The 26,730-nt window shown below is 38.1% G+C and overlaps 1 long non-coding RNA gene and 1 pseudogene across 1 annotated transcript; both read left to right on the top strand.

Annotated features, from left to right (window-relative positions):
• The first annotated feature begins 713 nt into the window (after window positions 1-713).
• LOC112443459 (uncharacterized) lies at window positions 714-11,810 on the top strand. The gene is made up of 5 exons (XR_003031830.2): window positions 714-925; window positions 1,799-1,879; window positions 7,149-7,217; window positions 11,438-11,498; window positions 11,617-11,810. It is a non-coding gene; the product is annotated as an uncharacterized lncRNA (long non-coding RNA).
• Window positions 11,811-13,194: 1,384 nt separating this feature from the next.
• The window catches only part of LOC100336401 (ankyrin repeat domain-containing protein 26-like), a 36,676-nt pseudogene continuing 23,140 nt past the window's right edge, over window positions 13,195-26,730 (top strand).

Genomic DNA, 26,730 nt, shown 5'->3' with positions numbered 1-26,730 from the left:
TTCTGCTTTTTTAGTTTATCTTATGACACAATATTGAATTTCTTAATTCTTTTATAATAATTCTTTAATCTCTACTTTGTATATATTTTTCCTTAAAATTGCATACTGAACATAAAAGACTTGATTTTGTCTTTTGGATGACTCTTTGCTTTAAATTACTTTCTTAGAAGAATGCTGATGTTATTAGTGACAACTTCTTAGTTCTCATACGTATGTTTGTAGCTCAGCCACTGTTGCAAAGCACCAGCATCCAGTTCTGGCAGCTGGGCCTCCTGGCCTCCCCCCACACTCAGAAACCTTATGTGGAGCCCACATGTAAGCCTAGATCTAAACCTTGATCTTCACAATGAGGTGTCCATTGAGGCTGTTATTTATCTTTTCTGCTAGTAGATACCAGCGCGGACCATTTTAGTCTGTCAGGGAGGTTCAAGTGCTCCTGCAGGGATTGAGCGGACTTCCCTTTCTCCTTTGTTTCTAGACCTGAACCTCAAGGGGGCTTTCTGTCCTGGGGTAGGAGGGGACATTTTCTTAGCTCATAGGTTCCCTGTCATCCTTCCCAGAGTAGTGGGTGCCAGCTTGCCTGAGAGTCCATATTGACAATTGGCCCCTCATGAGATCTGTTTCCTATAATAATGAAAGTCTTTCAGAGGATTTATATGTGCTTCAGCCTTAAATGTTTTCAGTGCAGTGAAAGTGAATGTTGCTTAGTCGTGTCTGACCCTTTGTGACACCATGGACTATACAGTCCATGGAATTCTCCAGGCCAGAATACTGGAGTGGGCAGCCTTTCCCTTCTCCAGGGAATCTTCCCAACCCAGGGATCGAACCCAGGTCTCCTGCATTGCATTGGGAGCCACAAGGGAAGCCCTTGTTTTCAGAGTCTGCCTCATAAGGAACTCATTCACCAGAAATCCCTAAGTCTCAAGTAAGTTAGTTGGAATTAAGTGAGGTAAGCCCTGTGCAGGACTTGCCAGTGTCCATTCTAAGAGTAGGGACTAAGAAGTATGTCTTCCAGGTGAAATGAAGATGAGCGTGGAGATTAGACACTGATCTCAGAAAGATCTGCTGGTTCAGAGTTTGAGTAGGTAGAGAAGGAGAGTAGTGGTCCAGGCCAGGTTTTGATTGTGATTAGTTTTCTGCTCTTGGTGTAATTAACTGCAATAATTGGGGACAATTATGTTATCTAATGTAGTGAGTTTTTGTATTTTATAAATAAATTTAGGTTCAGATTATATAATAGCTGAGATTCCCTAACTTACAAACCACAAATAACAGCTAATCACCATAATTAACAGTTTCCTGCAACACTTGAATGTTAAAGGTATGAAAAAACACACATTAGATTTTATTTGGAATTCCAAAGTAGTTCCAGTAATAAAGTTCTAGACCAAATTATTCCATTCTTTGTTTCTCCAAGCATTTGGGGGGTATATTATCTCATTAAATCCTCTTAATCCCCTTGTGAAATAAGGCAGTAAGATCCCAGTTGTGTAGAGGAAGACTTTGAATTGAGAAGTAACTTCTCCAGAACGACGAGCAGTTGGTTTTCTGAGTTCAAGAGAGTTTTTATATGCCAAGTTAACTCTAGTTATTTTACTGAGCTATACTGCCTTTAGTTCACGAGTTCTTCATTTTCCTTTTTGTTCTCCTTTAATTACATGCTAAATAAAAGTTTGTAGAACTTAGAAAGTTATAATGGATGGAACAATTGAAGTTTTGATATTATCTGTGATATTTTCTGAAATAGTCTAAGACTTTGGTAGTTGTTTTTCATATTGGTGTTAAAATATTATCACAGTTTTAATACATAGCATTCACCAACTGATTTCTGAATATAAAGAAGAGAGACCTAAAACTCCTCCTGCAGACAGCAACCCAGGTAAGTCATCTGACAATGAATTACTATTGGTGATTCTACCATAGATAAAATAGGAATGAGCAACTTTTAGTGATGAAAGAACAATGAAAAAGCATATGTAATTTGAATGTATATTTTATTTTTTAAATTAATTTCTTAATAGTCTAGTATTCTGAATTGTTTAAGAAGTTAATTGTAGGGTAACTTAAAATCAGAGACTGTATTACCTTAAAACAAATCCATGTATTTAATCATGGCCCCTAAAATCCTGTATTAGATCTTCTTGTAGACAGAAAAAACTTTTTAAGTTAGTATGATGTATATTTTCTGTATAATAATATTATGACAAATTAGACATCTTATAAAAGGGGAACTTTAATTTTTACAAATGGTTTTCAGTTAGCAAGTAGTTCCTGTGTAGTGAGTAATCTCACTAAAAAAGTTACTGTCGTTACAACTGGGAACCTCCCAATACCTTCCTGGTAGGATACCAAATGATAAACAATAGGAACTGCAAAGGTGAGCCAGTGTGCAGCATACCAGGAAGAGATTATTTTTGAAAAGTACCTACCAATAGTACAGGAGACAGAAAAGCAATGCCTGGTTGAGAACCAGTTATTTTGCATATTGTTGTACCAACAAGGTGTCTATTCCCAACTTCATTCCTTACAGATCCAACAAGAGTGAGATAGATTGACTTCATTAGAACCAGGTGTTTTCTTCTGTGTGTTGGATAATTGTCATGACAGTATAGTTTTTTTTTATAACAAGATGTTCTCTTGCCATTAGTTAAAAGATTATTGTATAAAATGTTCACATAGATCAAATTGGGACTCTGCAGACTCTTAATAAAAGCACAAAAACACGTCACATTAACAAAAACACCACCATGGCCCCTCGATGTGGCATCTAGCACATTGCACAAGCTGTCTGAGGACACCTTTAACTTAGTAGACCTCTATCTAATCAAAGAGGGCTTCCCAGATGTCTCAGTAATAAAGAATCTGCCTGCCAATGCTGGAGATGCAGGGTTGACCCTGGGTCGGGAAGATTCCCTGGAGAAGGAAAGGGCAACCCACTCCAGTATTCTTGCATGGAAAATCCTATGGACAAAAGAGCCTTGTGGGCTATAGTCTATGGGGTCACAAAGAGTAGGACATGACTCAGTGATTTAACAACAACAACACACATCAAAGAACTCCTGTAGGTTGGTTTTACACGTTAGAGGAGACACAAAGAAGACATAGAGTCCTGGTCTTCAATATGCTCAGAATAGAATAGAGTTGTCCCTGGTTAATTTCTGTATTTTTATAAACAAAATTTGCAAAGAAAACATTCTTATTTGTTCATTTGTTCACTGAAGAAATCATTGTATGTCTTTTATGTGTACTAAGCATTGTTCTGATGTCACAGAGTACAAGCATTTAAATTCACTGCCCCTGCCCTCCAGGCTCAAGCTTGCAGGACTCCTTGCCCCATGGAGTCACTGCATGTGAGTCATCCCTCCAGCATCAGATCATGACGACACATGTGAAATGTTGTCCAACAGCACCAGAGTCCATCACTCCCTCCCTCCTTCCATGCCTCCCTTTGTTGATTAGCTTTGGATCTGATGATGTATGCCTTCCAACCTGAAAAAGCATGATTTCTATCAACATTTGTCATATAATGGAGAGGATTGATATAATGACATCCCTCACTAGTACACAGCACTGTTTGGATCATCGTGCTCTTTGTGGTCCAGATACTCTTGAACAATGGAAGGACATTGTCTCAGGAGATTATACTTTTAAAATATATTAGTGTGTATATATATATATATATTTAAAACTTTTTAAAAATTTTAAAAATATGTCAGATCAGATCAGATCAGATCAGTTGCTCAGTTGTGTCCGATGCTTTGCGACCCCATGAATCACAGCACGCCAGGCCTCCCTGTCCATCACCAACTCCCGGATTTCACTCAGACTCACGTCCATCAAGTCAGTGATGCCATCCAGCCATCTCATCCGCTGTCGTCCCCTTCCCCTCCTGCCCCCAATCCCTCCCATCATCAGAGTCTTTTCCAATGAGTCAACTCTTCGCATGAGGTGGCCAAAGTACTGGAGTTTCAGCTTTAGCATCATTCCTTCCAAAGAAATCCCAGGGCTGATCTCCTTCAGAATGGACTGGTTGGATCTTCTTGTAGTCCAAGGGACTCTCAAGAGTCTTCTCTAACACCACAGTTCAAAAGCATCAATTCTTCGGTGCTCAGCCTTCTTCACAGTCCAACTCTCACATCCATACATGACCACAGGAAAAACCATAGCCTTGACTAGCCCGACCTTTGTTGGCAAAGTAATGTCTCTGCTTTTCAATATGCTATCTAGGTTGGTCATAACTTTCCTTCCAAGGAGTAAGCATCTTTTAATTTCATGGCTGCAGTCACCATCTGTAGTGATTTTGGAGGCCAGAAAAATAAAGTCTGGCACTGTTTCCACTGTTTCCCCATCTATTTCCCATGAAGTGGTGGGACCAGATGCCATGATCTTTGTTTTCTGAATGTTGAGCTTTAAGCCAACTTTTTCACTCTCCACTTTCACTTTCATCAAGAGGCTTTTGAGTTCCTCTTCACTTTCTGCCATAAGGGTGGTGTCATCTGCATATCTGAGGTTATGATATTTCTCCTGGCAATCTTGATTCCAGCTTGTGTTTCTTCCAGTCCAGCGTTTCTCATGATGTACTCTGCATAGAAGTTAAATAAGCAGGGTGATAATATACAGCCTTGACGAACTCTTTTTCCTATTTGGAACCAGTCTGTTGTTCCATGTCCAGTTCTAACTGTTGCTTCCTGACCTGCATACAAATTTCTCAAGAGGCAGATCAGGTGGTCTGGTATTCCCGTCTCTATTAGAATTTTCCACAGTTTATTGTGATCCACACAGTCAAAGTCTTTGGCATAGTCAATAAAGCAGAAATAGACATTTTTCTGGAACTCTCTTGCTTTTTCTATGGTCCAGCGGATGTTGGCAATTTGATCTCTGGTTCCTCTGCCTTTTCTAAAACCAGCTTGAACATAAAAGTTTATATATATATAAAAGTATATATAAGTATATATATAAATATATATATATGTTTATATATAAAAGTTAAAAATATATATATATATTTAAAAGTTTTAAAAAAGTTTTAAAAAAGTTAGTGTGTGTGTGTGTGTGTGTATATTTAAAACTTTTTTAAAAAGCTGAGCTTGTGTGTACCCTGCTGCCTGCTCACCACCACAAGTCTAGTCCCCGTCCTCACCACTGACCCCCCTTACCCATTTACCCTCCCCCACCTCCCTTTCAAGAGATTATTCTTTCTAAATCTGGAATCACTACATCTTTCACACTTCTCTTGCATCTGGAAACAGGGCCAGGAAGACTTTGTTTCCTATGTTTTACCACGCTCTGAAGTTCAGCACCTCTAGACCAAGCTTCCCTGTGAGAGGGTGTTTGCATCCTGAACTGAAGAGCCAGAGAAGTTGTGTTGTGTCCCAGCAAGACACTTGTGTTCTCTGTTCACTGCTCCAGGCAGTGGAAGTCCAGAAATCCTGTGGTGTTTAAGTGTCCTATTGTCAGCTTATCATACTGATTCTATTAATGGTGTAATACCGTTTTCTATCAGTCTCTTAGAGTTTGGTTAGGATTATAGACATTTTAAACAGCAGTTCTTTCTTCTTTTTTTTTGTTCTGCGTTAGATAACTATAAAGGAGAGGAGCGATTCTTAGGCATTAATGGCCTGCGAGTATAGTACCACCACTATCCCTCTAGTGTGGTTGCCAGGTGTGGGCCCAAAGGATACTTTTAAACAGAGCATCAGTCTTGAGGTTTTAATAGTCTGTATTTTTCTTTTGTTGATTTAAAATGTGTCTTACTTTTTTCTTTAGTGGAGAATGAGAGTTCTGAAGAAGACTCTTTAAGCAGTAGGATTTTATGGATGTTTTAAAATTGTATGTTTAAGTAGGGGAACATGGAGAAGAAACTGATGTTTGTTGAGCGTTCTACTCTGGGTTAGACACTGCAATACTTACTTAACATTGGTGACCTCATAGAGTCATCACAGCAGCTTTGTAAAGTAGCTGCGTCCTACTTTTACTTAATTAGCCAACTGTGGTTCAGGAGGTTGATGAATTGACCCATGATTCCATGGTTAAAATGAGTTGACCTGTGATTTGACAGCTGGCCTGCTTGGCTCCCATGTCCACTCTCATGTCCCTCAGCAGAGACTGAGAAGTACTGTGTAGCATATAAGTTAAACATATAAATTAGTTCTTTGATTTCTGTACATTTTAAGTTCCAGACATTGCCAAGAACTCCTGTACTGTTCCAGAGTAAAGGGGAGGGGTCGGGGGGCATCTCAGTAAGTGGTTTTGCTGCTTAAGGACCAAGACTGCCATTTTTGATGGATGACATTTATTTAGTCTCTGAACTAGGGACAGAGAATGGAGAAGGAACAGCATAGCTTTCCACTTTTTTTTTTTTCCAGTTTCAACCATAACATTTTATTTATTTTTTTATTTTTTAACTGTACAATATTGTATTGGTTTTGCCATATATCAATGTGAATCTGCCACAGGTATACACGTGTTCCCCATCCTGAACCCTCCTCCCTCCTCCCTCCCCGTACCATCCCTCTGTGTCGTCCCAGTGCACCAGCCCCAAGCATCCAAAAGTCATCAGGTTTATTCGAGTTTGGGCAAACGAGTTATTTCAGTCCACCAATTTGATTTTCAGTTCAGTTATTAGGACTTTTGGTGAAAACAAATTATTCTCAGGCTCTGCCAGTGTATTATTGGCTGTCACTGTATGTCGTGGAAACTAAGAATGAGTCTTAACTAGATATTTCAATAGTTGGGAAAGATGGAAACAGAAATAGGTAATTAAAAATCTTTTAGAGACTTCCCTGGGATTGCAGTGGTTAAGATGGTTAATAAGACTTCTCCTTCCAGTGTAGGCAGTGTGGGTTCGATCCCCGTTCCGGAAGCTAAGGTCCCACATGCCTCAGGGTCAGAAAGCCAAAACATAAAATAGAAGCAACATTGGAACAAATTCAAGAAAGACTTTCAAAGTGGTCCACATCAAAAAATCTTTTTTTTTTTAAAAGCTTTTTTAAAACAGAGACCAAGTTTTAATTATGTTAAGAAACTTCATTTAATACGCAGATAGCCAAACTTTGACTCGTTTTTTTGTTTAAAGAAATGAACAAGAAAAAGAAAATGAAAAGAAAAATGAAAAAGAAATTTTTGTTGTATATGTTTTTGCTCTAAAGGTTTTCCAACAAACCTGGTGTTGATTCATGGCCTACATCAGATGATGAAGACTTAGATTTGAAACCAAGGTAAAGTGCTCTCTTCGGTAAATAGTTTTCCTGCTCTGAATTTAGTTTCATATAGCATTTACTCTTAATATTCAGCAGTGGTGTCCCTCTCACTGTTTTATGTTTGTAATGGAAAGTTGGTGAGAACGAACTGTTTTATAAAAATATGAGTAGTTGACTTTTTTTCTTTTTACTTTAGTAGTAAATAGTGAAAAGTGAAAGTGAAGTCTCTCAGTCGTGTCCGACTCTTTGCGACCCCATGGACAGTAGCGTACTAGGCTCCTCCGTCCATGGGGTTTTCCAGGCAAGAGTACTGGAGTGGGTTGCCATTGCCTTCTTCAGGAGATCTTCCCGACCCAGGGATTGAACCCGGGTCTCCCACACTGTAGGCAGATGCTTTGTTGTCTGAGCCACCAGGGAAGTCTCAAATACTGAAGGTGGAGTGAAGAAAAAAAATGAGTTGGAAAATACAGAGTGAGAGGAAAATCGTATTGGGAAAAGCTTTCTTACAATGGAGGAAATACAAAATTTGGTCAAGGATAAAGAGTCTTATTGTGAATTTTAAAGCATACTGACTTGACTTTTATAATACTCATAGTGGATACAACTACTTACTGTAATAATCATGAAATCTTCCTGGAGCTTTTCAGTTCCAAAACTATATAGTTTATATCATCTAGATTTTTTTCTACCCTTCGACATTATTTTGGTTTCTTAGAAGTGTTAGGAGGGTGCTTTTTTTTTTTTCTTTCTTTCTTTCTCTATTTCTGTCTTTGGCTCCACATTAAAACTAAAGTAATAGTTGTAATTATGGAAATTTAAAAATTAAAAATCTGTTTCTCAAAATCCATATTATAAAGGGATTCCACTGTGTTTTCTAAAGCATTCCATTAAGAAGATATTCCCAATTGTTCATCTCATTGAAGAACACATGTTTGCCTAAAATAATAACCAGTTTGTAGAAGCACAGGCTTTTAATAACCATAAAATAATACTTACAACTTCAGATGTTTTTTGTATTGTAGTAAAAAAAAAAAAAAAGGTCTACTGAAAGTCCTTGTGTCATATTCTAAAATTTCAGATTTCAGACATTTTGTATTTTGCTATTTAAATATTCATCTTATAGCCCCTGTATCAGTATAAACTAGTGGAGTTCAGGAAACAATTGTGCATCTCCTAGAGCATGTAACATATATCTGAAATGTAAGAACCATTTTAATAGTTTTTGAATGTGAATAAATGAAGAGACAAATGGAATCCTACATAATGTTACAGCTAATATATATAATATAGCAGTTAAATCTGTTTGAATTCTAAAAATATGACTTAAATTTAGATTCTCTTTTTAATATTTAGGATGTAGAAGTTCAGTTGAGTTATGTTGAGGAAGGAGGCCCTGCACAACAAGAAAATAAATAAGAAATACGTGATAAAAATGTTATTGTATATTTTTCACTGTTGTCCAACTGGGAGCTGAGAATTTTAGATTAATATTTCTTGACCTTCTTTTTAGCTCCATCTTGTATTCCATTAATTTTTTTTTTCCAAACCGTATATTCTCCTTAGAATTCTGATTACCAGTCCTTGTTCCCAGTGAAATGTTAGGAATATTTCTTTATCAATTCCTCTCTCTCTAGTAATACTTGACAGCATTCAGGTAGTGATAGATGACCATGTGTGGCTAATTGAATGACTTTTTTATAGTGACAAAATTAAACTCTTTATTACAGTATTATTTATACAGTTTTAAAGTAATATGTATCACTATTATTAGGGATACACAATGAACAAAAGCCTCTGTTTTAAATATATGTTTTATATACAATTTATGTTGATATTTTCATAAAACTTGAACAGTGTAGATATATAATTTATGTATTAATAAAAATATAGAAAGCACAGGCTTTCTTCATAGTGTATCCTTAACAATACTGATATATTACTGATTTATTTTATATAAAGTCTAAATATATATGTTGCCGGGGACCAGCCCCGGCTGATCCAGGGTATTCGAAGGAGAGACTGCGTAGGCGAGGATCAGGAAACAATTGCTTAATTAAACGTCAATTAAGGATATAAAGAGTAATAGAATGAGGATAGCTCAGTGAGGAAATTTAGTGGAGAAAAGAGGCTGAAATAAGGATAGCTCAGTGAGGAAATTCAGTGTAGAAAAGAGGCTGAATAATTCAGCCAGAAGGTAAGAGAAAGAACGACATGGTGAGACCAAGTTTCGGTGAACAAGGCCCGCACTTGATTTTCCAAAGTAGTTTTTATACCTTAAGTTATGCATAGAGGATAATGGGGGAAGGGGTAGAGTCAGGCAGCAAGCCAGGCTTTCTTCCTGCAAACTTATCATATGCAAAAGCTTAGGTGATTTACATCATCTTCTGGCCCGGAGGCCTGTTAACATTTTAAGACCCTTTCTTCAGAAAACTTATTTTTCTCTAAAGGTGATTGGTCAGGAGCCACCCTCCAAAAGCATTAGATAAAGTTGCATTCCTACAGAGCAAAGGTGTGGTAGGCTATAACAAGAAAAAGAATTAACTCAAGGGTCCCAAGTTACAAACATTAAAGCTACTACTTACACCAATTATATTAATCAATACACTGCCAGGGACACAGCAGGTAAGGGATATGGAAACTTAGCAGCAAACATTGGCCCAACAAGTGAAAATCCCTTCACCAATACAATTTCTTTTTGTTTTTCAGTTTCTTCTTCTTTTTTTTTTTTATGTTATAAATGGTTTATTTATTCCTCACAACAACTGTCTCAGTTAGGGATTAAATCCATTTGATACATGAAAAGGTGAGGCTCACAGAAGTTATATAATATGTCCAAAGTTAAAGTCAGGATTCCATGCCAGATTTGACTCCATACCCTGTTTTCAATTTCTAATCAATCTTTTAACTACTCAAAAGAATCTGTGTTTAGACAGTTTAGAACATCTCCTGCCTCTCACAGTTGGGAGGCTCTGAACAATCACATGTGGCCGGAAAAACCTATTCAGGCAGGCTAGAGGATTTCCAAAGGAGTTTGTAGGTTAAACACTGTCACACCCAGGAATTATTAACTGGAACTGTAAGCTAACTCTTTTTTCAGAGAGAGGTAGGTGTAGGTGAAAGCACAAAGCAGAAAGTAGGCAGACTCTGGTTTTGGGGGTATATGCTTGAGAATTTCCAGGGGGACTCCTGAAGCTCGATCCCGCATTTGCGTATGCCGAGCCTCCTTCCTCATGACCTTTGTCATGGGCGGAGTTCCTCACACTGGCTACCGGCAGTGATAGAATTCCAGTTGAGCTATTCCAGATCCTGAAAGATGATGCTGTGGAAAGTGCTGCACTCAATATGCAATATGCACTCAATATGCAATATGCACTCAATATGCAATATGCCGGCTGCCGGCAATATGTTTTTCCACATACCTCATTATACTTACGCTTTTCTTTTTTTTCCCTTAAGTTTGTACTTCACTAGACATATCTCACTTTTTCCTTTCTTTTTATTTCCCTACCTTTTGTCATTTTTAATATTTCCTGTTAACCTAATTTTTCCTTGCAGAATACATTTCTTCAGTGTCTGTTCTTTGAGTCCATCTGTCTCTGCCTCTGTTGTTAACATGTTTGCTTACGGCTTTCTGTTTAGAGTGTTTGTGGCTTTCATTCATGATCACTGCCCTACAGGTTTACTCATTTTTTTCCCTCTTCCTTAGAATGAGCTGAATTAAAAAAAATCATTTGTCTTTAGCTCTTTGACAAACAGAATAGAAATAACTTTTCCTGTTTGCAGTTCTAACCCATCTAAATAAGGTTCTGCTAAAAATTAAACTTTCATATTTCCCTTCCCAAGTGATAATTCATGCATATAGAAATCATGCAAGTAAATTTCAAAATATAGTAACTAATTTAAATAGCTTAGTTTTTCAGATATAGTACTCTAAAGTATTGGGGATAAATTTTTATTCTAGAACATTTTGGTAGAGAAAGTAATCTAGTGGGTGTCATAGTATTTGTATAGCAGTATATTAGGGGTAAGGAGAGGAACATCCGGGGCTTCCTATGTCATCTGTCATAATCCTTACCCCATGAGAAGGTTAATCAGTGGCAGAACTGGGATTTGAATCCACATCTGAATAACTCCAGAGCCTGTGCTTTTTGTGTTACATCATAGAGGAATGGGGATGTTTTACTTATTTTATTAAATTTGACCCTTATTATTCTTAAAATTCTTATTTTCTTCTCCAGAATGTCCTGAAACCAAACTTAACAAAGCTAATGAATGCTTCTCAGCAATCCAAAATAAACAGTAAGTTATCTAAGACTGTCCTCCTGGTGACAATTATTCACTGATTTGAAATTCAGTTATTATTCACTGATTTGAAATTATAGATGTTCTCAGGTACTCTCCCTTGTTTTCACTGTAGTAAAAGCAAAATGTGGCATTGTGAGACCAGAGAGTACAACCTTCTCTGAGGACAATAATTCTGATAGGGAAATTGAAGATGTGGTTGAAACCATTCACGAACCATCACCTGGAGTCCAGGGCTTCTCTCATCCTGCCTTCCCGTTGCCTGAGCCTCTTCCACAACCTCTCAAGTCTCTCGCAGGCCTTGTCTCACAAAGGCAAGTTGTTTTGTTTGTAACTTTTTTCCCTGTACTTTTTCACATGCCATTCACATGTCATGTTCCCTTACATGACAAAAAGGATCCTACCACAGAAATGGAAGCCTTCAAAGTCACGATACAAAATGGTGTGATAATAAGAGCAATATATGTGCATGACTCAGATTTATAAATGTTGGCATACTAAGTATGCCATTATGAAAGAAAAAAATTACAAAGCAATTAGGAAGAACAGCTAGATGAATATGAACATGGGGAGGGGGATAAAAGGGAAGAATTCATTTAAGAAGGACAAGATGAATATGAAATGGAATGAGGGTCAGGATGAGACAGATTATTATACAAACAGAACAGAAATAGTGGGGCTATGTCAGACGAGGAACTCTATATTATAAATATGAGAAGAATTATTTCAAATTCAACTTAAGAGGAGACAGTGAGGTTGTGAAAAAACAATGCTCATACTCCTTTGAATGACATATAGCTGATTTTTATGAAGAACTGAAAGAAAATTTGTTCCTTACCTTTTTTGGTGGTTGTTTTTGAGGTTGGTGGTGGTTCTTGTTTTTCTTTTTTTTTTTTAATTGCAGTATAATCAATTTACAATATTGTATTAGTTTCACATGTACAGCAAAGTGACTTGGTTATACTTATATATGTATATATGGCTTCCCTGGTGGCTCAGTTGGTAAAGAGTCTGCCTGCAATGCGGGAGACCTGGGTTCAATCCCTGGGTCGGGAAGATCCCCTGGAGAAGGAAATGGCAACCCACTCCAGTATTCTTGCCTGCAGAATTCCATGGACAGAGGAGTCTGGTGGATTACAGTCCATAGGGTCACAAAGAGTTGGACACAACTGAGGGACTAGCACACACACATGTATGTATGTATCTATATTGAATATAGTTCCCTCTGGAAGTTCATTTCAGTTTGAAGTGATTTGTCTTTTAAAAAAAATTCTCACTTTGCAAGTAATGAAGTGATGTCTTCTATTTAATATAGCAGAACTTTAGTTCATAGACAATTCAAGGTGACTTCTGTTTTAGGCCTTAGCAGATTTATTACGATTTAAGAATTTTTGGCCTTTCTGTTTCTTGTGGTTTCTAGCTTACTGTTTGATAAATACTTAATGTACTTAACTAATTTATCTTACTGTTTGGTATAATCTTGGTGGGTGTTTTAGATCTTTTTGAAAATAAAGAGGAAATAAATAAGCATTTTATCTAGTCTTTTTACCAAAGTTATAATCATGTAAATGAGATTCTGACTCTCTCTTAATTAAATGAGAAAATTTTCAGCTGCAATAGTCTTAAAGAAAAAATGTAGAACTTTTCTTTGCTTAAGAGATTCTGATTTGTCTTTTCCTAATATCTACATGTAATGGCACTTACAGTAAATGAATGAAATCACAATTTATGATTTTTTTTTATTATACAGACTACTTGTTATAAAGTCATAAGGAAAGAAAAACTACCAACAGAGTTTAAAAATTATCTCTGGAAAATAGTTTTTTTACTTTTTAAAATATCTCTAGCTATATGTATACTCCATGTTATTCTTAAGAAACTTTATATTAACTTCAGTATTTATAGGTGTTAAACTAGCCTGTCAATTCTTTGTTATACATATGAAACCAACATATATATTCTTTTGTATCCAAAACCCAGAAATTGTGGTTACTTGATTTTTTTAGTTTGTTTGTTCTTTCCTGATATAAAGTTTGAGCCCTGCTTGATAATCATAGATGTATTTGAAACCTTTATATCTCCAGCTTGGATAATCATAATTTTACTACTATTTTTAATATCTAGATCATTCCTTAAATCTTTACCTACTATTCCAGAAGGCACAGATAGGAAATTAGAGTTGTTAGTGTGCTATTTACAGGGAAATAAGAAGAAAACCTTGTGAATTTTCAAATAAGGTTTTATATTTCTTTCTTACCTCATAGTAGTACTTTAAAATGACTCATAATTCCATACTCACATAAGCATTTCTCATCTACAACTTAAAACTTGTCTCTTAAGATCAATTTTAAAAAGGAGTATTCTTGTAGTATCTTAAATTGGTGTTTTACTATTAAACCTTTTCATTACACTAAAAAATGCTTATTACTGTAATATCCTAGAAATGAATATTTGCACATATTTATAAAAGTATATTTTTATGTCCTTGAAACAGATGTTAAAATATATAACTGAAAATTTTAATGTCATAGTTTTCTTCCCCTGGTATTTTATTTTCAGAATTCTGCATCAGATCAGATCAGATTAGTCGCTCAGTCATGTCCGACTCTTTGTGACCCCATGAATCACAGCATGCCAGGCCTCCCTGTCCATCACCAACTCCCGGAGTTCACTCAGACTCACGTCCAATGAGTCAGTGATGCCATCCAGCCATCTCATCCTCTGTCATCCCCTTCTCCTCCTGCCCCCAATCCCTCCCACCATCAGAGTCTTTTCCAATGAGTCAACTCTTCACATGAGGTGGCCAAAGTACTGGAGTTTCAGCTTTAGCATCATTCCTTCCAAAGAAATCCCAGGGCTGATCTCCTTCAGAATGGACTGGTTGGATCTCCTTGCAGTCCAAGGGACTCTCAACAGTCTTCTCCAACACCACAGTTCAAAAGCATCAATTCTTCGGTGCTCAGCCTTTTTCACAGTCCAACTCTCACGTCCATACATGACCACAGGAAAAACCATAGCCTTGACTAGATGGACCTTTGTTGGCAAAGTAATGTCTTTGCTTTTCAATATGCTATCTAGGTTGGTCATAACTTTCCTTCCAGGGAGTAAGCGTCTTTTAATTTCATGGCTGCAGTCACCATCTGTAGTGATTTTGGAGCCCCCCAAAAATAAAGTCTGACACTGTTTCCACTGTTTCCCCATCTATTTCCCATGAAGTGGTGGGACCCGAAGCCATGATCTTTGTTTTCTGAATGTTGAGCTTTAAGCCAACTTTTTCACTCTCCTCTTTCACTTTCATCAAGAGGCTTTTGAGTTCGTCTTCACTTTCTGCCATAAGGGTGGTGTCATCTGCATATCTGAGGTGATTGATATTTCTCCTGGCAATCTTGATTCCAGCTTGTGCTTCTTCCAGTCCAGCGTTTCTCATGATGTACTCTGCATAGAATTTAAATAAACAGGGTGACAATATACAGCCTTGACGTACTCCTTTTCCTATTTGGAACCAGTCTGCTGTTCCATGTCCAGTTCTAACTGTTGCTTCCTGACCCGCGTACAAATTTCTCAAGAGGCAGGTCAGGTGGTCTGGTATTCCCATCTCTTTCAGAATTTTCCACAGTTTATTGTGATCCACACAGTCAAAGGCTTTGGCATAGTCAATAAAGCAGAAATAGATGTTTTTCTGGAACCCTCTTGCTTTTCCCATGATCCAGCGGATGTTGGCAATTTGATCTCTGGTTCCTCTGCCTTTTCTAAAACCAGCTTGAACATCAGGAAGTTCACGGTTCACATATTGTTGAAGCCTGGCTTGGAGAATTTTGAGCATTACTTTACTAGCGTGTGAGATGAGTGCAATTGTGTGGTAGTTTGAGCATTCTTTGGCATTGCCTTTCTTTGAGATTGGAATGAAAACTGACCTTTTCCAGTCGTGTGGCCACTGCTGAGTTTTCCAACTTTACTGGCATATTGAGTGTAGCACTTTCACAGCATCATCTTTCAGGATTTGAAATAGCTCAACTGGAATTCCATCACCTCCACTAGCTTTGTTCGTAGTGATGCTTTCTAAGGCCCTCTTGTCTTCACATTCCAGGCATAGGTTTGCATTAATTAGGAGCCTGATGGGCTGCAGTCCATGGGGTCGCTAACAGTTGGACACAACTGAGCGACTTCACTTTCACTTTTCACTTTCATGCATTGGAGAAGGAAATGGCAACCCACTCCAGTGTTCTTGCCTGGAGAATCCCAGGGACGGGGGAGCCTGCTGGGCTGCCGTATATGTGGTTGCACAGAGTCGGACATTACTGAAGTGACTTAGCAGCAGCATATTTTACAAATACTTATCTTAACAGCTATGCTTTTCCTGAATAAGGCTATCTATTTTGAACCCAAAGGTATTTATCCAAATCCTTTCTTCTGAGTCCCTTGCGTGCCTCAGATTAATTCATTATTCCCCAAACTGAAGGCCTTGTTCCTGATGCTTCCCTCATCCCTGACTTTGTAAGCTACACTGTCATCTGTTTTCCCCATCCTAGTAGACAGCATCACTGAAATGCCACAGCAGGAAAGATCCCAGATGCCAAACTTCCTTGAAATTACTGCATCCAGTCACTCAGCAAATTCAGTATTTTCTACCTGCTTATCATTTTTCATGTCTTATCATAATCCACTTTCTCACCTATAATCTTGAAATACTCTTTTCAAGTTTTGCTTCCCTGATGTTTATCTTTATGTTGCTGCCATAGTAATCTTCCTAAAATATGTTTGTCAATCTTTTCATTCTTCTTGGCTTTGCAGTTTGTTTTAGAATATTTTTACTATTTTTATTTGGCTGTTTTTAAAGCCAAATTCAACTTTTTAATCACAGTTTCATGGAAACTTTGGGTGATATGCAGTGCTTAGTTTGCTTCCTGTCCACTCTGGAGCATTGCTTGTAGTGTTTTTGTTTTTGTTTTGCAATGCTGTCCTGTAAAATAATGTCATGTTTGCTACTCCCTGGTGCAGTGTAGTCTTTCCCCTTTCATTTGAAAAAAAGCATGGCACCAAATAAAATAAAATATATTTGTGATGATGAAGGAGAAAAGGAAAGATATAAGCATCTGAATGCAGAGTCCCAAAGAATAGCAAGAAGAGATAAGAAAGCCTTCCTCAGTGATCAATGCAAAGAAATAGAGGAAAACAACAGAATGGGAAAGACTAGAGATCTCTTCAAGAAAATTAGAGATACTAAGGGAACATTTCATGCAAAGATGGGCTTGATAAAGGACAGAAATGGTATGGACCTAACAGAAGCAGAAGATATTAAGAAGAGATGACAAGAATACACAGAAGAACTGTACAAAAAAGATCGTCATGACCCAGATAATCACGGTGGTGTGGTCACTGACCTAGAGCCAGACATCCTGGAGTGTGAAGTCAAGTTGGCCTCAGAAAGCATCACTACGAACAAAGATCATGGAGGTGATGGAATTCCAGTTGAGCTATTTCAAATCCTGAAAGATGATGCTGTGAAAGTGCTACACTCAATATGCCAGCAAAGTTGGAAAACTCAGCAGTGGCCACAGGACTGGAAAAGGTCAGTTTTCATTCCAATCTCAAAGAAAGGCAATGCCAAAGAATGCTCAAACTACCACACAGTTGCACTCATCTCACACGCTGGTAAAGTAATGCTCAAAATTCTCCAAGCCAGGCTTCAGCAATATGTGAACCGTGAACTTCCTGATGTTCAAGCTGGTTTTAGAAAAGGCAGAGGAACCAGAGATCAAATTGCCAACATCCGCTGGATCATGGAAAAAGCAAGAGAGTTCCAGAAAAACATCTATTTCTGCTTTATTGACTATGCCAAAGCCTTTGACTGTGTGGATCACAATAAACTGTGGAAAATTCTGAAAGAGATGGGAATACCAGACCACCTGACCTGCCTCTTGAGAAATTTGTATGCAGGTCAGGAAGCAACAGTTAGAACTGGACATGGAACAGCAGACTGGTTCCAAATAGGAAAAGGAGTATGTCAAGGCTGTATATTGTCACCCTGTTTATTTAACTTCTATGCAGAGTACATCATGAGAAACGCTGGACTGGAAGAAACACAAGCTGGAATCAAGATTGCCGGGAGAAATATCATAACCTCAGATATGCAGATGACACCATCCTTATGGCAGAAAGTGAAGAGGAATTCAAAAGCCTCTTGATGAAAGTGAAAGAGGAGAGTGAAAAAGTTGGCTTAAAGCTCAACATTCAGAAAACAAAGATCATGGCATCTGGTCCCATTACTTCATGGGAAATAGATGGGGAAACAGTGGAAACAGTGTCAGACTTTATTTTTCTGGCCTCCAAAATCACTACAGATGTGACTGCAGCCATGAAATTAAAAGATGCTTACTCCTTGGAAGGAAAGTCATGACCAACCTAGATAGCATATTCAAAAGCAGAGATATTACTTTGCCAACAGAGGTCCGTCTAGTCAAGGCTATGGTTTTTCCTGTGGTCATGTATGGATGTGAGAGTTGGACTGTGAAGAAGGCTGAGCACCGAAGAATTGATGCTTTTGAACTGCGGTGTTGGAGGAGACTCTTGAGAGTCCCTTGGACTGCAAAGAGATCCAACCAGTCCATTCTGAAGGAGATCAGCCCTGGGATTTTTTTGGAAGGAATGATGCTAAAGCTGAAACTCCAGTACTTTGGCCACCTCACGTGAAGAGTTGACTCATTGGAAAAGACTCTGATGGTGGGAGGGATTGGGGGCAGGAGGAGAAGGGGATGACAGAGGATGAGATGGCTGGATGGCATCACTGACTCGATGGATGTGAGTCTGGGTGAACTCCGGGAGTTTGTGATGGACAGGGAGGCCTGGCGTGCTGTGATTTATAGGGTCACAAAGAGTTGGACATGAATAAACAACTGAACTGAACTGAACCCATTACTTGTGTAGTAGATCCTGTCACGTGAAGAAAGAAGATGACACTTACTTTCTGCCATTTGATCCTGGTCCTTCCATTTTGTCTCTCTGTAGGGTTCCCAGTAACTGTGCTCTATTTTTCCACATGACTTATTCACACCGTTTCACACCTCGTCCTTTTCTTGGGCTGCCCTTTCCAGAATCCCCCACACCCTGGCTCTATACTCTCTCTTCTGAGACACAGCCCTTTGTCACAGCGTGCCTTGAGCTTCACAGGTTCACCTGCCTCCTCTCTCCTTTGTGCCCTTTCTGTGCTCTGTCCGCTTCAGTTGCAGAGCTATTGAAAAGCTGATACTTTTCTGCCCTCTTGTTTGTTTTAATGGGTCTCTGCCTTGCGTAGAACACAACAGAATTGCTCTTTTCTTTACATTTCTAACTTCTCCGAGGACAGTGTCTATGATTTCTTAGACAACAGTGAATGTTTATCATCTTACTGATTGACTGAATGACCAAATAAATGAATATGTTTTCTGAAGTTGGGTTTTTGTTTTATTTTGTCTTGTTTTTATAGGAAGGAGCCACAAAGCCAGAGATTGTAGACAAAGAAAGTGATACGGATATTATTGAAAGGGCTCCACAAGAGCAAATAAATCATGACCATTTGAATTCTATTGATGGAACACACAAAAATAATAGAAGTGGTAAGTTAGTGAATGTCTGTGGATTTTTTTCTATGCTTAAAAGCTCAAATAAAAACCTTTAAAGTGCATAGATGCAAATATGGCATCCATTTCTTTGTAAGTATGTTTCTTTTGCTCTCTTTCTTCAGAAGTGTCCCAAGTACTACCAGCTTTTTCTTCCTGAAAATGCTTCAACCCTCTGAAATTCTTTTCCACTAGTTCATTTTATTGAACTATTTGTGGATGCTGCTAAGTCACTTCAGTCATGTCCGACTCTATGCGACCCCATAGATGGCAGCCCACCAGGCTCCCCCGTCCCTGGGATTCTCCAGGCAAGAACACTGGAGTGGGTTGCCATTTCCTTCTCCAATTTGTGGATAGAGATAGACATATATGTATTAAAATTCATAGTAGTAAATGTGTTCATTAATGTATCTGTGACTCCATTTTACAGATATGATGTCAGCCTTAGGATTGGGAGAAGAGGAAGATATAGAATCACCTTGGGATTCTGAGGTACTGTCTTCTGTTATTATTTTGAAATGTAAACAACCGAGTGATATAAAAACATAAAATCAGAAGATGCTGTGACTTTCCCACCTTTGCATTTGCCCATCAAAATTTTTTTATTTTTAATCTGATTTTAATCTTTATTTTTAATTATTGATTTTTAGTCAATAAGATAATTCTGTGCTAAATACTACCACATAGTACACTTTAGCTAATTTTCAAGGTTTACCTAATGAAATCAGTGTAATACTGAAATCAAGGCTTAGAAGTCATAAGGAATCTCTTTGTGTTCTGAAGTTGCATTTATCTAAAAATGGAAACATTGTTCCAGGTGAGTCTATGATCAAATGTTCCTTTCTTTCTTTCTTCCTCTCTTCCTTTCTTCCTTCGATTTTTATTGGAGTACAGTTGATTTACAGTACTGTCTTAGGTTCAGGTGTGCGGCAAAGTGAATCAGTTATATATCTCTGTCTATATATCACCTCTTTTTAAGATTCTTTTCCTATATGGGCCATTACAGAATATTGAGTGGAGTCCCTGTGCTGTACAGTAGGTCCTTACTAGTTATCTGTTTTATACACTGTAGTGTGTAGTGTGTTTGTGTCATCCCTAATCTCCCAAGCAAATGTATGTTTCTTTGGTACATGTGCCTGTGTAAAACTCCTAGAGAGGACCAGAGAGAAACGGGTTGAATTGTGGTTTTTTACCACGTCAACATTGAAAAGATAGTGCTTGAGACTTGAAAGTATTATTACGTTTGGATTGTCAAGTTAATCTGCGAGGAACATTTCAAGAGGAGCAAAAGCATAGGGAATAGTAAGAAATATGTGGTATAATAACAGCAGTTAGCTTTGCTTTGTGATGTTTTAGTAAGTACAAACCATTTTGGATAGTTTAACCAGCAAGCGCAGAGAACCTTTATGGCAGCCGTACTCAAAGTAACATGAAGTAGCAGTGCTCTGTTTGAAGGCGGCAGCTATGGAAGGAGATGAGAAGGGCCTGATCTCTAAGGTGCGGGTAGCCACTGCCTGGTGAAACAGCACCGTATTTGAAGTCAGCATCCTGAATCTGTCACTTAGCAGCTGTGGATCTTGGCAAACCTGTCTTAACTGGGTTAAATGTAGGCAGTTTTTAAAAGTAGGATATTTTCTTCAAAAGGAATTAGGAAATCTTCATGCAACTCAATATTAATTTTAACAGAGTATCTCTGAGAGCCTTCCACGAAAGTATGTAGATCTTTTATCTGGAGCTGCTGGTCAAAGAAGAAAAAATATGTTAAATGGAAAAGTGGAAGGTAAGAACTATATTTTATAGAAAAGTCATTTGACAGAATGTTGATTTAAAATGGAAATGCTGATATATTCTAATAGGCAAAGAAAATCACCTGTCAGATGCGTAGTGAGATAAAAGACGAGAAAAGGAGGGAAATAGTGTATCTTATCAGGTGTCAGCCACAGATTATATTGATAATCCAGTTTAAGGAGCTAAATTATTTAGCCCCTGGACTTCCTTGGTTGTCCAGTGGTAAGGACTCTGTGTAGTTAAGAGTCTCCAATGCAAGGGGTGCTGGTTTGATCCCTACTCAGGGAACTAAGATTCCATTTGACATATGGGACAAAAAAAAAGATTCTGTTTCAAGATACTCTATGACCTAAGGAAAGTTGAGAAACAAGAGGAAAGAGGGAATGAAGGATTAGAGAGGTAGAGGGTATAGGGAGGAAATGAAGGAAAAGGAAGTACAGGTCTCTGGGGAAGGTAGCAATAAGTAAGATAACGCTTTAGAAAAAGGGAGAGTACTTGATATGGACGATGCATTTGAAGTGAGCTTCCAGCACCAAAATGTGTCAGAGAAGAACAGCAAAGCTTTCCCCTCTTCCTGTCTTCCTCACTCTTAGGAAGGCATTCAGGATTGTGGTCCCTGGGTGTGCAGAGCGGTGTGTCATCCTCTGTGGGGGAGCGTGGGCATAGGTGCTCCGCTGTAATGTGTGCAAATTGGTGTCATACGAAATGTTGCTGCTTTATAGGATGGTGTCACATAGGCCAACAAAAGAGAACTAGAAAGAAGGAGCAAGCAGGGAGCGTGATAGGGAGATCAAGTAACCTACAGCTTGATAGAGAGTCCACTGGAAAGTTTCCAACTTGTAATGCAGTTTCACTTTGGGGGGAGTGTTAGAGTGAGGAAGTTGAGGTTAAGATTTCAGGAGAATAAATTAAGTTGAAGTAATGTAGAAGCAGACTCAGTATAGACCAGAGTTTCTCAGATTTTAACTAGTAGCCTGGGGACCTTGTGTGAAGTGCACATACTGAGCAGAAAGTCTGAGAATCTGTGTTTCTAACAAGCTCTCTGAGTAGCAAGGGTGTAGCCTTACATTTAGAGAAATTTGGAAGTAGAGTTTTGGAGAGTTCAGGACATAACAGGATCAAGGAAAAGCATTATTTTGTTTTTCTTTCTAAACGTGTCTATATCCAGAGGGAAGAAAGAGTTGAAGTAGCAATTACAGGTGTAAGATACCATTGCTAAGCAAAGAGGGAAAAAGAAGTGGTGAAGATGATCCATAGAAAGAATGTAAAGGGGGAAGAATTAAGACCACAGATCCAGAGATTACCCTTTATAGAGGAAACAATTTAGTGAAAGGATGGAGGGAAGAAAGCAAGGCCTTAGGGAGGTGAGTTGGGAGTTGAGGAAACTTGAAGAAACTCCTAGATGGCTTCAGTGTATTTGCAATGAGAAGAGAGAAGATCACTGTTGCTCCAGAGAATACTGCAGGTGGGAGGGGGTGCTAGAAGTGGAGGAAACTCCAGCCACTCCAAATACCTATCAGGCATCAAAGATATATGTTGTATCGGTATTTGTTATTCAAATTAGATTAATGTGAATATGGGGGTGTTGACTTTTTTTGAAAGTTGTTTCACAGAAATCCTTTGAAGCAGTAACATGGTGTACCAAACCAAACTAAGTTTTGAAACAAAACAGATTAATAGGGTTCCTTCCCTAAATGCTAGAATTGTTATTTTTGGTAAGTACTATACTGAAGTTGGCTTAAAGCTCAACATTCAGAAAACAAAGATCATGGCATCTGGTCCCACCACTTCATGGGAAATAGATGGGGAAACAGTGGAAACAGTGTCAGACTATTTTTCTGGGCTCCAAAATCACTACAGATGGTGACTGCAGCCATGAAATTAAAAGATGCTTACTCCTTGGAAGGAAAGTTATGACCAACCTAGATCGCATATTCAAAAGCAGAGACATTACTTTGCCAACAAAGGTCCGTCTAGTCAGGGTTATGGTTTTTCCTGTGGTCATGTATGGATGTGAGAGTTGGACTGTGAAGAAGGCTGAGCGCCAAAGAATTGATGCTTTTGAACTGTGGTGTTGGAGAAGACTCTTGAGAGTCCCTTGGACTGCAAGGAGATCCAACCAGTCCATTCTGAAGGAGATCAGCCCTGGGATTTCTTTGGAAGGAATGATGCTAAAGCTGAAACTCCAGTACTTTGGGCCACCTCATGCGAGGAGTTGACTCATTGGAAAAGACTGATGCTGGGAGGGATTGGGGGCAGGAGGAGAAGGGGATGACAGAGGATGAGATGGCTGGATGGCATCACTGACTCGATGGACGTGAGTCTGAGTGAACTCCGGGAGTTGGTGATGGACAGGGAGGCCTGGCGTGCTGTGATTCATGGGGTCGCAAAGAGTCGGACATGGCTGAGTGACTGATCTGATCTGATCTGACACTGATTTTGAAGCATGCAAGGTTTTTAATATCTAATAATTGTGTGACAGTTAAATTTATTATTTCCTTTTTGATAATTGTATTTCAATATTGAGAACTTATTATACATTATTTTCTAAATGTGTCTTATATACCTTCTTGCATGATTGGATCGAGAAACTTTAAGATGGCTAAACTAGAGGAGCCAAGACATGTAGGCATACCAGTAGCCCACATGGGTATGAAAAAAAGTGAATATTTTTATGAACCATTATTCTACAAGTGTGTATCCCAGCTAATCAGTTCATTACTCTTTCTCTGATGAGAAATGAATTATGCATTCAGTTGAACTGTCATCCCAGCTGTGCACTTCTTAAATGACTGGACAGATTGAAGAACATGATAAATACTTGTAGTATAATGGTGTAAATGATACTGCTGTATTGCATTCAAGATAATGCTGTTGCAGTTTACCATCTACTTTCACATTTATCTCTTTGGGGTCATGATTTGTTCCTCTGATTAAGATCACTTTTCTCCTCATCAGTCAGCATGTTCACATTGGTCTGTGTGTACTTTAATATTTTATTAAGTCATTGAAAATGTAATGTTACTTTTGAAATCTGAACTGCATGTTTTGTTAAACCTTTATTTCTATTTTTTCTTCACTATCTGTAGTGGATTCATAGTCTGTCTTGCTGGTGTCCTAACATCCCCCTGAAAACAAGACACTGAAACCAAATGTATTCACTGCCAAGGCTGAGCACAAGGATTTCTGCTCAGTACTAATTCTGCATGAATGTAGAACTGGCTTTCATATTTACATGTAATTAACTCTATGTCCCTTTTGCCTTTTAGATTCTCCTGAGAAATATCCTAACGTGAAGGTAAAATCATTTATGTTTTTATCTTGAATTATGAACTGTGGATAGTATCAAAGGTACATTGTTTATTAACCAACTTGTTTCCAAACCCATTCAGCCTGCAGTCTTAGTGAAAGATTCTGTTCCTACTAAAACAGTCGGAATGAAGGATTTACAAACATCCACTTCAGGTAAATTTTGCAATACACACGTAACTCTGAAAAGAGGGACACTGAAGTATTTGAAATGCTCAGTCCTCATACTGCTAACTTTGTTTTTGCAAATTTAATTGAAGCATTTGACATACATAAGGCAAATGTTATTATTGGTATCCATGTTTTGAAAAAAAGATAGGTACAAGCATAAGAACAAGAAATTTTTAAAATGTAAACTTGAACTCAGTATGTTTCTGTATATGTTTTGATACCCTAAAGTTCTCAGTTTGCAGTCTGTACACTTCTTAGGGATTCTCAGAAATTAATTATTAGATCCTAAGATTTTTCCAGGGTCCAAAAATGCTTATTTGAACTTTGACCTTTACCTAGAGTAAAGCTTCTCTTGCTAATATATCAGTTGTATTTCAGCTTATCATTATTTCCTTTTAGTGTTGTTACACAGATGAATGTAGGCCAAACAGATGTTTTGTTCAGCAGACTTTGTGTGTGTGTTGTTTTTGTGGTATCTTTGATTATTAGAAGTAGGGGAAGTACTCATAGTTTAATGACTTTTTGATAGACATAATCTTTTAAAACAGTGATTCTCAAAGTTTGGCTTTAGGATCCTTTTGTACTTCTAAAAATCACTGAGAATGCCATGGAACTTTTGTTTAAGTAGGTTGTATTTATTGATGTTCACTGTATTGGAAAACAAAGCTGAAAAACTTAAAATACAAGAACACAGAATCATAATGGCTAATTCCATTTGTCATTAGAGTTATAATAGCACATGTCGTGTCTCTGAAGAACTCCACTGTGCACTCAGAAGAGAATGAGAATGAAGTAACATTTAGTGTTGTTGTGAAAATAGTTCTGACCTCTTGGACCCCCTGACCTGATGGTCTCTGAACTTCAGGGATTCTCAGGACACACTTGAGAACCACAGTTTTAAACTGTTGAAGTGGTTAGATGTGAAATGATAAAGGGGACCTTGAGTTGAAACAGGGTTTCTTGCTTGTTTCTTTGACTTCTCTTAAGAAATTTAGACCTGACAGCTTTTTGGTTTTTTTTTTTTTTTTTGAAGCAAATATTTTTGTGTTGTATTCATTCTTGTCTCATGGTGCTCTGTGCTCTTTGGATCCAGTGCTGTCCTCGACTTATCCTATTTCACGTGGAAACAATTAGCCACATACAAGCCTATCATTTCTTATATGTTTATGATATTTATCCAAGGCTTAAAAGATGGGTTCTGAAGACACTGATACATTGAAAAAAGGCTGTCTCTTTGTAATTAAAGTAGTTGCTGTTGGTGATGTTCAGTCGCTAAATCGTGTCCATCTCTTTGTGACCCCATGGGCTTTAGCACGCCAGGCCTCCCTGTCCCTCACCATCTCCCTGAGTTTGCCTAGTCATGTCAACTGAATGAGTGATGCTATCCAACCATCTCACCCTCTGCTGTCTCCTTCTCCTCCCCTCAATATTTTCCAGCATCAGGGTCTTTTCCAGTGGTTGGTTCTTCACATCAATCACGTGCCCAAAGTATTGGAGCTCCAGTTTCAGCATCAGTCCTTCCAGTGTGTATTCAGGATTTATTTCCCTTAGGATTGACTGGTTTGGTCTCTTTGCTCTCCAGGGACTCTCAAGAGTCTTCTGTAGCACCACAATTTGAAAGCATCATTTCTTTGGCGCTCAGCCTTCTTTACGGTCCAACTCTCACATCCCTCTGTAACTACTGCTAAAACCATAGCTTTGACTGTACAGACCTTTGTCGGCAAAGTGATGTCTTTGCTTTTTAATACATGGTCTTGGTTTGTACCATTAATTAAGGTAGTACCATTCATTAAAAGTGTTTTTAAAACCATGGTCTCTAGAACACACAATATTGTCATGCATAATTAAATGTAAAATAAATGCCATACATTTTGTTAATAAAATATTTGTATGTTGAAGAAAAATAATTATTAATAAAGTTCTTATCGAATACAGAATATGTAACAGAGATTGAGTGAATTAAAGTAAGTAATACTAGAAAATTAGCAAGTAGAAAAAATGAGACACTAGTTAACGTCTCTTCATGAATGGCAGTGAAGTGTAAGATATAATAAGCTCTGAAGGACTAGTGAGTGAGGGGAGAGGAGGACATGGAACTGATTCTCTGAAGAAAGACTGTACAAGTTAGTTAGAGCAGTACTCTTACTTACATTCTAATAAATGGAAACTGTTTTCAGATTTTCCAGATTCCGATTCTCCTAGTTTGAGCCTCAGTAATGAGACTCACCAAAGAACGGGGCGTTTGGAAGCTGATCAGTGTCCACTGGCATCACAGTCATGACCAAAAGTCAGTCAGCATCCACAGAATTTGGACAGGTGACTGTAATAGATAAAAGATGGCTATTGGAGCGGTGTTTCTGGGGAAT

This window comes from Bos taurus, chromosome 22 (assembly GCF_002263795.3).
Source record: "Bos taurus isolate L1 Dominette 01449 registration number 42190680 breed Hereford chromosome 22, ARS-UCD2.0, whole genome shotgun sequence".
NCBI classification, from domain to species: domain Eukaryota; kingdom Metazoa; phylum Chordata; class Mammalia; order Artiodactyla; family Bovidae; genus Bos; species Bos taurus.
Note: the sequence above shows the minus strand (reverse complement) of the source record. Positions and strands in the feature narration are given on the sequence as shown.